The 11,440-nt window shown below is 34.8% G+C and overlaps 1 protein-coding gene across 10 annotated transcripts in view; it reads left to right on the forward strand.

Annotated features, from left to right (window-relative positions):
- Positions 1-11,440, forward strand: part of LOC144580101 (uncharacterized) — an 852,895-nt gene that overhangs the window by 811,320 nt on the left and 30,135 nt on the right. The gene's annotated exons all lie outside the window — the stretch shown is intronic.

An 11,440-nucleotide genomic window follows, 5' to 3' on the forward strand; every position in this document is an offset into this window, starting at 1 on the left:
TCATTTAATGCTATCTGGCTATTTTGCCTATTAGTTGATATAGATTCTTCATTATGGAGATACTCTTTACCTTTTGGTAAGTTTCTGGAATGACTGATACTGGTTGTTCCTTTCTGTGTATAGTGCTTCTTTCAGAAGCTCTTGTAAAGCAGGCCTGGTGGTGACGAAATCTCTGAGTGCTTGCTTGTTCGCAAAAAATTTTATTTTTCCTTCATTTATGAAGCTTAGTTTGGCTGGATATGAGATTCTGGGTTGAAAATTCTTTTCTTTGAGGATATTGAATATTGACCCCCACTCTCTTCTAGTTTGTAGGGTTTCAGCTGAGAGATCTGCTGTGAGTCTGATAGGCTTTCCTTTATGGGTAACCTGACCTTTCTCTCTAGCTGCCCTTAGAATTTTCTTCTTTATTTCAACCCTGGTGAATCTAGCGATTATGTGTCTTGGGGTTGCTCTACTTGAGGAATGTCTTTGTGGTGTTCTCTGTATTACCTGAAGTTGATTATTGTCCTGCCTTACTAGGTTAGGAAAGTTTTCCTGAATAATATCCTGAAGAATATTTTCCAGCTTGGATTCATTCTCTTCATGACATTCAGGTATACCTATCAAATGTGAATTAGGTCTTTTCACATACTCCCATATTTCTTGGAGACTTTGCTCATTCCTTTTTACTCTTTCTTCTCCAATCTTGTCTTCTCGTTTCATTTAAGTTGGTCTTCGACCTCTGACATCCTTTCTTCTGCTGATCAATTCAACTGTTAAAACCTGTGCATACTTCGTGGAGTCCTTGTATTGTATTCTTCAGTTCCATTAATTCACTTATATTCCTCTCTAGATTGTCTATTCTCGTTAGGATTTCATCAAACCTTTTTTCAAGGTTCTTAGTTTCTTTACATTGGGCTAGAACATGTTCTTTTAACTCACAGAAGTTTCTTATTATCCACCTTCTGAAGCCTAATTCTGTTATTGGAATGCACTCATTCTCCATCAGGCCTTGTTCTCTTATTGATGAGGAACTGTGATCCCTTGTAGAGGGAGAGGCATTCTGATTTTGGGTATTCTCAGCCTTTTTACCCTGGTTTCTTCGCATCATTGTAAATTTATCCATCTGTCATCTTTGTAATTACCGACTTTCAAATTAGGTTTCTGAGTGGATGTCCAACTTGTTGATTCCCAGCGCCAGAATCTGAGCAACCTACTGTACCAGCTAAAACAGCAGCGTTAAGATTCGTGGTACTTTTCTACCTGGGAATCTCCAATCTGGCTTCCCTCTTGAGTTCCTTCTTCAATTAGCTGAATGGGTGACTCTGCCTTTCCGGAGCTCCAAACGTTGACCAAAAGGGGACCCAGTCCTATGTACTCTGCACCAAGAACCGCCGTGCCGAGGCGCTGGCAAAATTGCCATGCTGGCCACAAGAGTCGCGCTGGCGACCTGAGGGCTCCTCCGCTGGGAATCTCCTGGTCGGTGAGCAACAAAAATTTGTCTGAAAGTGTGGCGTCCTCTCATTCTCTGCACTTTCACTGGGAGCTACAATCCTGAGCTGCTAGTAATCAGCCATCTTGGATCTCTCTTACAGTACATTTTAACAAAAGCAGTGATGGTAACTTAAGCTAAAGATTATTTTTGGTATTTGAATTTCAGTTACATTTCTATGTTGTAAAACCTTGAAAACATTAATAATTAACTACAACCTTGCTTCACACTGATTTCAACAAAGATATCTAATCGATCAATGGACTAAATCACATCAAATATGGCACATGACTCAGCCTCATAGGATAGTAGTATCAATGTTGACAATGGAGATGGCTTCAGCATTGATGCTGGTAGTAACAGCCTCATCAATATCACTGGGTAAACATGCCAGTTCTATTACCAGTCCTTTTGACTGTACTAAGTGATAGACAACAATATCTGTCTAAGAAATCTCATAAAATTGCTTTTAAGATTCAGGAGATAATAAATATTAGTTTTTTGGAGGGGTTATCTTTGGAATAAAAAAATATAGAAAAAGAAGAGTTTGGTATGATTATGACTATGTTGATAATAGTTTTTATTTTTTTTGAACAAAATCACAAAATAATTTCTAAAAAGGTTTTTTTTCTTGCTATCACTTTTCAGAAAGCATTACAGAAAGAAAAGCCAAATGATACCCTTCAAACTGAGGCTTATTTCATGTTGCAAACCCTGCAACTCCTTTGGAATTAAATCTATAATAGTGTCCTGGTATTTAATGTTATTTTACTTTTCCTTTCTGTCTCTTCTGTTTTTAAGCAGGCTTTCAGACTAGCATTCAAAGCCAATTGAACAAGGAGATGAAAGTTTACAGAGATATAGAGGGAAGGAAAGAAAAGCTTTGTTGATAGCAGTTATAGAAAAGAATAGATTGAAACAACTAGTCAAACAGAACTAAAGAAAAGAGAAACCATCAGCCTGGAGTTGAAGGGACAGACAGTAATATTGAGTATATATGACTACCATTATAGTGGCTCAAAGTTTGACTATAAAGTGTTTAAAAATGAATATAATATTGTCATGTTTAGAAGTTTTAGGACAGGAAGAAGAGGGTTTTTAAAAAATTATTTCTGATATTATAGTATATTCTCAAATATTCAGAGGGACAAGGCTCTCTCCTCTTCCCTCCTGCTGTCTGCCTTCAGGCTATTTCACTGCTCATTAGCACCTTCACCATAGAGTGGGCCAGGAAATAAAAGAGCTGAAACAGGAGTCAGTCAATTACAGTTCTCATTAGGGGCTCTGGCAAAAAATCTATAGGTGGGTGGAGTCTGAATCTAATAGCTAAAGAGAGATGTGGGGATTATTCATGGTATTCTCTTGTCCAAATCATTCTGCTCCCTGAATATCAGAGATAATTGCATGTTGACTGCATTGTAATACATTTCCATAGCAATTACTGACATGTTTGCAGAAGGGAAACAAAGCAAGAGGGTAAGGTAATTATCTAGGTCAGTGGTTCTCAAACTTGAGCTTCCATCAGAATCACCTGCAGAGCTTTTTTTTAAAAAGAAAATTATTGGGCTCCACCCATAGAGTTTCTGATTAAATAGGTGTGGGTTAGTGCCCAAGAATATGAATTTCTAACCAATTCCTTGGTGATTCTGCTGCTGCTGATCCAAGGACTATATTTCAAAGACCAGTGATCTACATAATTCAGAAAACGTTACACAGTTGCTAACAAGCAATATAATTGACTGATTTTAATTTTGCCCCCTCATAGGATTTAGGAATCATTATGTGATTTCTTGCAAGAATTCTGGCAGCTATGCCATCATTTTTGGACGTATCCTGAATTATACATAGAAAAAGAACGCTGAGTTTCCATTCAACTACTACAATCACGTCCTAAAGTATAATGGCAAAAACATGTAATATTTAGAGATTTGCTTTCATTTTCATTCTATGGGGGCATATTGTTTTCGACTGCAAACTGTTAATTTATCAATTAAGTCTCTTGAAGGAATACTTTTTCTTTTGCTTTGTTTTAAATTATCCAAGTAGCATATAATATTTGAAAAAGAAACGTATATAAGTCAAAAGAAAAATGTAAAAGTCTCCTATTCTACCAAATGCATCTTCTTATTCTGGAGACATGTAAATGTATACTGCTACTCATATGGAAACATACATTAAAAAATATACCAGCATATATTGATTTTTAGTAAATTATACATGATTATCATGTTAAGAATATTATAGAATCTTATATAAATTACTTTATCTTTTATTAATGTTAACATTCTGTTGTGAATGTAGCAAACTGTCTATTGCCCCCTTTATTCATTCTCAAATTTCATTAACATACCTGTAAGATAAGCTTTTCTTGTGGCTACCCAGAGTAGATTTTATTTTACTTTTTATCCTGATTTGCAGTTTGTCACGGTCATATGACAAATTCTGAATAATTGGAAGGCATTCTAAGTGTATAAAATTTCCCAGAACTAGCTTTAGAACACTAAAAATATTACCAGTATCAGAATAATCTGGAAGGCTTGTTTAGACAAAGTGGAAGGCCCCATCCCCAGTTTCTGATTCAAAAAGACTGGTATGAGGCCTGAATATCTACATTTCAGACAAGTATCCAGATGATGCTGACTTGCTGGTTCACAGGCTTTGAGAACCAGGGACTCTGAGGAAGAAGATGTTACTTCTCCTTCCCTTTGTTCTTCCCGATGCCTATAATGTAGCTGCTACTGTGTAAGCACAAGCAGCCAATATGGTACATGTGATGAAACCCACATTTGGAGGATGGCAGAACAATAAGATCTCTTGTTAATGGGACCTCACTACTATCTCTGCATTCTCTGCTTTTGTGAGAGAAGTAAATTTTATTGTGTTCTCTCTCTTGCAGTCATACGTATGTGGATTGTGTGAACTTTGGTTAATGTAAATACACATAAAAATATATTATTTTCAATGCTGCTTAATATAGATAATTTTATGATTATCTTATTTCTTTTTTAATTAACAAATAATAATTGTATATATTCATGGGGTACAATGGAGTATGTTTTTAAATGTGCTGTTGCTTTATAGAGACAGGCTTTCTATTTTTTCTATTTTTTTCTAATTACACACAATTTGCCAATAAAGATTTAAAAATATTACTTTGAGTAACTTCAGTATGAATTGTAAACATGAGCTGAGAAGTTAAGGCGTGTGCAGTTTTATTTTATGTTTATTTCTTTCTTTGTAGAGACAGAATATCACACTGTCATCTAGGCTGGTACAGTGGTGCTATCATGGCTCACTACGGCCTTGAACTTCCAGGCTCAAGTGATCTGCTTGCCTCAGCCTTGCAAGTAGCTGTACCCACAGGTGCACACCACGAGCATAGCTTTTTTTTTTTTTTTTTTTTAATTTTTGTAGATACATGGTCTTCCTACATTGTCCAGGTTGGTCTTGAACTCCTGGGCTCAAGTGATCCTCCCGCCTCTGCCTCCCAAAATGCTGATATTATAGGCATGAGCCACCACACCCAGTCTGGCAGTTAGATTTAAGATACAAATTGCCAAATACTTCCCATATTTTTGTACTAAATCGTACTACCAAAGAAAACTATGTATTAACAATTGTCTCATAATTTTGCCCAAATTATAAACATCTACAACGGCAGTATTTCATGACATTTAACTAGGCAGTAACTGCTGTCAAAAGACTCAGGTTTAAATCCCAAATTTAAATCCCAATTGTACCAGTTTCTAGTTATGTAACCCTGGGAAGTTAATCTCTCCATTCTTTAATTTCTGCACCTCACTCATTTACTCAACAATCCAAAATATATTGAGCAACCTTTTTAGGCCAAACTCTCCCTTGTTAATTGACAAGATACTTGAGAACAATTAAGGCATTAATTTTGCTTTGTAAAGACTAAACCAGATAACCTACTGAAAGGGCTTTATAAAGTACCTAGGACACACCAGTTGTACAAAATCAAGGCTAGCTAATATTATAGGACTGTTTGGCACCTTTGTGTTTATTAATATTTAGTTTCATTTATTTAATCGAAAGTGAGATGACACATTTTTTTAACTTTTATTTTAGGTTCATGGGTACAGGTCCCATCTTGTTATATAGGTAAACTCATGTCACAGAGGATAGTTGTATGGATTGTTTCATCACCAGTAACTAAGACTAATAGCCAGCAGTTATTTTTTTCTGATTCTCTTCCTCCTCTCACCCTTCACCTTCAAATAGTCTCTGTTGTTCTACCCTTCGTGTCCATGTATTCTCATAATTTAGCTCCAACTACTAAGTGAGAACATGCAGTATTTGCTTTTCTTGTTTGTTCAAGGAAATCTGTTTCTTTCTGGTTCAGTCTGGGTTGGATATATGAGTCCTGTAATTTTCCCTCATCTTTTAGGTTTTCCAGTTTACATGCATAGAGGTGTTCATAGTAATTTCTGATGGTTGTTTGCATTTCTTTTTGATTAGTGGTAACATCCCCTTTGTAATTTCTGATTGTGTTTATTTGGATATTCTCTCTGTTCTATCTTATTACTTTTGCTAGTGGCCTATATCTCTTATTAGTCTTTTCACAGAACCAAATCCTGGATTCATTGATCTTTTAAATGGTTTTTCTTTTCTCAGTCTCCTTCAGTTCAGCTCAGATTTTGGTTATTTTGAGATGGAGTCTCTCTTTGTTGCCCAGGTTGTAGTGCAATGATATGATCTCGGCTCACTGCAACCTCCACCTCTCGGGTTTAAGTGATTCTTCTGCCTCAGCCCCCTGAGTAGCTGAGATTACAGGTGTGTGCCACCACTTCAGGCTAATTTTTGTATTTTTAGTAGAGACGGGGTTTCAACTTGTTGGCCAGGCTGTCTCGATCTCCTGGCCTCATGATCCACCCAGCTCAGTCTCCCAAAGTGCTGGGATTACATACCTGAGCCACCGCACCTGGGCTTGTTCTCATTATTTGCAAAGAACCTTTTGATTTCTACCTTAACTTTGTTATTTCCTCAAAAGTCATTCAGAAGCATGTTGTTTAATTTCAGTTAATATATCTGTATTTTCTAACTAAAACTGACATTTTACAATCTCAAATTCCATGACTTGTTCATCCTATTGAAGAATTTTTGTATCTATTTTGTGCATTTTATATCTCTTTTTATTTACTTTAGTTTTTTTTCAAATTGACTCTAGTTTTGTTCTATTGTTGAGAAACTTTCTTTTCAATTGTAAAGTTTTTTGTATAATTTTATAGTTAATTTTAAATATAACTTTAAATGATTGATAGTAACTGACCACTGATCAATCACAGAAATGTCTCTCAAAAGAGAAGAGTATAATTTTAAAACAGACTGTGAATGGTTATTAAAATATTAGGTTGAACTGTATGAAATTACTGATAGTCAATTGTTTCTGATTAGCATAAATGGAAATTTTATGTATCTAGCATATTTAATTTATATTTTGTAGATGTTTATGTCAAAATTTTGTTCTTACTAGTTTATTTTCCTTAATGAATGTCTCATATTTCTTGTTACACAATATCATAAAATTATTTTCAATCTGTTGGGAGAGTTAGATATACAAGTGAGTATCTTTTATTTAAAATGTTTGGGGTCAGAGGTGTTTCAGGTTTTAGAATGTTTACATACATACAGTGAGATACCTTGATATGTTATGTGTTTAAATCCTAAGTGTAAACATAACACTAATTTGCATTTCATAGGCACCTCATACACATTACCTGAAGGTAATTTTATATTATATTTCTGTACAATACATATTCTGTGGAACTGCAGATATGCAGAATATTGTTGGTTTGTCTGTTTCTTACCTAAATGGTATTATGTTTAATCTAATGTTCAGTGATTATTTTTTTTCATTTAATAAGATCTATGTCCGGCGATACAAAGCTATCACGTTTTTAACTGAAGCATAAACTGAATCTGAGTTTATACCACACTTCCTCAATTTAGGGAAATTTAGATTTTTTCCAGGTTTGTCATGATTAGGAAATATACTGCAATGAGCAACTTTGCACAAACATTGTGCAAGTATTCATTTCTCTAGTGTAGATCCCACTAAACGACTTTCTATGCCATAGTGTATTTATTTTTCTCGGTTTTATGCAAATAAGATAAATCCTCCAAAGTAACTATAACAATGTATAAGCCTATAAGCTACATGTAAAATTTCCTCTTATTCCCATATATATACTGTGTGATAGATGTATCTGATAGCAATGACTTAAGCATACCCTGAGAATGACCTTATATAGCAGATGCACCTGAGTGTGTGTTCAAAGTTAAAGAATCGGGAGTGGCCAATCTAGAAATGTGTTCCTTATCTATGAGGAAGGTCTGAGGCCTGATCTGTCCCATGGAATATGAGCTGTAGAGGGGACTGAGGCCCCAAGTTTTGGGTTAAATAAAGGTTGCTGATATACTTTAGATATTTGTCCCTGCCCAAATCTCAAGTTGAATTTTAATCCACAAAGATGGAGGTAGGGCTTGTGGGAGGTGTTTGGGTCATAGGGGTTGATCCTTCATGGGTTAGCATTGTATTCACCAGAGTGAGGGAGTTCTCAGGAGATCTGGTTGTTTAAAAGTTTATGGCACCTTCTTGTGCTCCCAACTCTTTCTTGCTCCTGCTTTTGCCATATGATCTGTCTGCTCTCTATTTGCCTCTGTCCCAGTTGGAAGCTACCTCAACAGATGATGCCACTGTGCTTTCTATACAGCCTGTGGAATCATGAACCAATTATCATTTTTTTTTTAAATAAATTACCCAGTCTCAGGTATTCCTTCATAACAATGGAAGAATGGCCTCATACATTTACTAAGAGGAGACGGTTAGGGAAAGGGTGCTAAGTGAAAATGCTATGCAAATGGCATGCCTCCTGCAAGTGGTTGCAGTACTTCTGCTCAGCCACCGCCATTGGGCCATGCAGTAATACTGCTCAACCCACAAACACTGGACTGTCTGCCCTGTATGTAAGCTCTCCATAAAACTCCACATCTCATCTGCTGCCTCTAGGTCTTTTTTGTTTTCCTTTGAACCAGGTGTCATCTTCACTGGGGTTGACAGGGGTTTGACATAATACATACCAATAGTCAGTATCTTTTAACTTCTAATTTTTGACAGTTTGATGGTAAATAATGTTTCACTGCTGTTTTAAATTGATTTGACCAATAACTAATAGAATCAAACATATTCTCATATATTTAATATACATTTGTGTTTCTGCTTCTGTAAATGTCTGTTTAAATCTGGGCTTACATTTCCCTTGAGAATATTACTGTCCTTAAATTTTTAATATTATTCAGCTATTATGTTAAAAGTACTTTCTAATTCAGAGCCAAGTCTTTAAAATCTGTTAATAGTAATTATTCTCATGAGGAGGTTTATAGTTTTGACATATTTAAATTTATTTCATTTCCCATTATAGCTTTTGTTTTTCATGTGTTTTTGAAAAAACCCTCTCCCAGTCTGAGAGCACACATTTGCTGTCCTATTATTTCTCTAATTTAAAAAATTATCTAAAAACTATTTGTGGTTTTAATATTCTATGAATTCTCTGTAAAATAGTGTGAGGTAGGGATTTGATGTATACACTTATCTAAACATTTTCCAACATTATTTATTGAGTATTCTTTCCTCTCTGATTTGAAAGGTGACTTTTATTTCATAGTAATTTTTTTATGTTTTTCATTTTAACTTTAGAGTCCTTGCTTCTTTAAAGAACAACATATCAATATTAAGGTTCAAAAATTCCCCATAATTTTACAGATTTGTTAAAGGTACATTTCTTTCAGAGAGTAACCATACTTTTAATTAGGTCCCTAAACACTTAAACAGCTACATGCACACATGTAAACACATGTATACACACACACACACATACACACAGAATGGTATGTTGACACACACTTGACTTGTATCAACAATGTCTGTGGATCATTCCACCAGAATTGTAATAGAATCTTGTTGAGCCTACTATACAGGCTGAAATCAGAAAGTGTCAGAGGTTATGCTGAAAGTACTCTTTGCTGTGCCAGCTGTAAAATGTTCTATCATATGTAAAGAAATGCTTTTTTTAATGAGTATGCTAAACTTTCTTTTAAGGTTTTATAGTTTGCCCTATAGCCATCTGGACTCAGAATTTTATTTCTTTTAAATTACTTGATCATTACTTCTACCTCTAACACTGCACGGGCAAGTTAGGTGTTCTGCTTGAGTTCTTGAGCACTGAGAAAAAAACAGAATTAATCAAAAATTGGCATGTTCTAACTAGCAAACTTTCAGGGGAGTTTCCTCTTTGTAAAGTGTTTGATAATATTCAAAACAGCATCTGTTACAGCTTTTGCTTTGCTGCTTTGTTGATGTGGGCGTATTGGTTCTTTGTTATTTTCTTGAGGCTTACTGTCTTCTTAATTGAAAGGCCAACATCTGGTTCTTTTTGTTACACTCTTTACATTCTATTAAAATAATTCTTAATGTAAAATGCACAGTTCAGTTATAAATACCTAAAAACTATCTCACTTCTCTGTGAATAACGGAATGTTCTCATGCAAAATATGAGAGATACATATTACATTTTGAATGACACCTAAATATTGAGCACAGATATTTGTTTGAAATGTTATAATAAAAACCCTTTCTAATTAAAATATTACAAAATGACTTCAATTGGATTATTAATTAACCTATACCTTCTATCATAGATATCAGTTTACCCCTAAAGTGGGTGTAATATGTCATGACAAATTTTCAGAAATTTTGTGTTTATGACAACATAAGATATCAGGATGATGCTGGCTTTATAAAATGAGTTAGGGATTCCTTAAAAATTGAAGATTCCCTTCTCCTCAATTTTTTGGTAATAGTTTTATTAGGAACAGTACCAGCTTATCTTTGTACATCTGGTAGAATTCAGCTGTGAATCTATCCGGCTCTATACTTTTTGTGGTTGGTAGGCTATTTATTAGTAACTCAATTTTAGAGCTCATTATTGGTCTGTTCAGGGACTCAGTTTTTTCATAGTTCAGCCTTGAGAGGGTGTATGTGTCCAGAAATTTATCCATTTCCTCTAGATTTTCTAACTTATATTCATAGAGGATATTGATAATATTCTCTGATGGTTATTTGTATTTCTGTTGGGTCAGTGGTAATGTCCTTCTTGTTTCTCATTATGTTTATTTGAATCTTCCCTCTTTTATTAGTCTAATTAGCAGTCTATACATTTGAATAATGTTTTCATTAAAAAAAAACTGTTCCTGCATTCATTAATCTTTCGAATGTTTATTTTGTGTCTCAATCTCCTTCAGTTCAGCTCTGATTTTAGTTAACTCTTGTCTTCTGCTAACTTTAGCATTGGTTTGTTTTTGGTTCTCTAGCTCTTTTAGTTGAGATGTTAGGTTGTTAACTTGAGATCTTTCTAACATTCTGAAGTGAACATATGCTATAAATGTTCCTCTTAACACTGCCTTAGCTGTGTCACAGATATTCTGGTATGTTGTATATATAAGGCAGCATTATCTTTTTACCAAAACAAGACACAATAAAAAAAAGAAAATTTCAGGCCAATATCCCTGATGAACATCAGTGCAAAAATCCTCAATAAAATATTGGCAAACTGAATCCAGCAGCACATGAAAAAGCTTATCCACTACAAGTCGGCTTCATCCCTAAATCAAGTCTTGTTCAACATACACAAATCAATAAATGTAATCACACAAACAAAACCAATGACAAAAGCCACATGATTATCTCAATAGATGCAGAAAAGGGCTTTGATAAAATACAACATCTCTTCATGCTAAAAACTCTCAAAAAACTATGTATTAATGGAATATATCTAAAAATAATAAGAAATATTTATGACAAATCCCCAGCAAATATCATACTGTAGCATTCCCTTTGAAAACTGACACAGGACAACGATGCCCTCTCTCACCATCCTGTTCAACATGGTA

The sequence above is a fragment of the Callithrix jacchus genome, chromosome 18 (assembly GCF_049354715.1).
Source record: "Callithrix jacchus isolate 240 chromosome 18, calJac240_pri, whole genome shotgun sequence".
Taxonomy (NCBI): domain Eukaryota; kingdom Metazoa; phylum Chordata; class Mammalia; order Primates; family Cebidae; genus Callithrix; species Callithrix jacchus.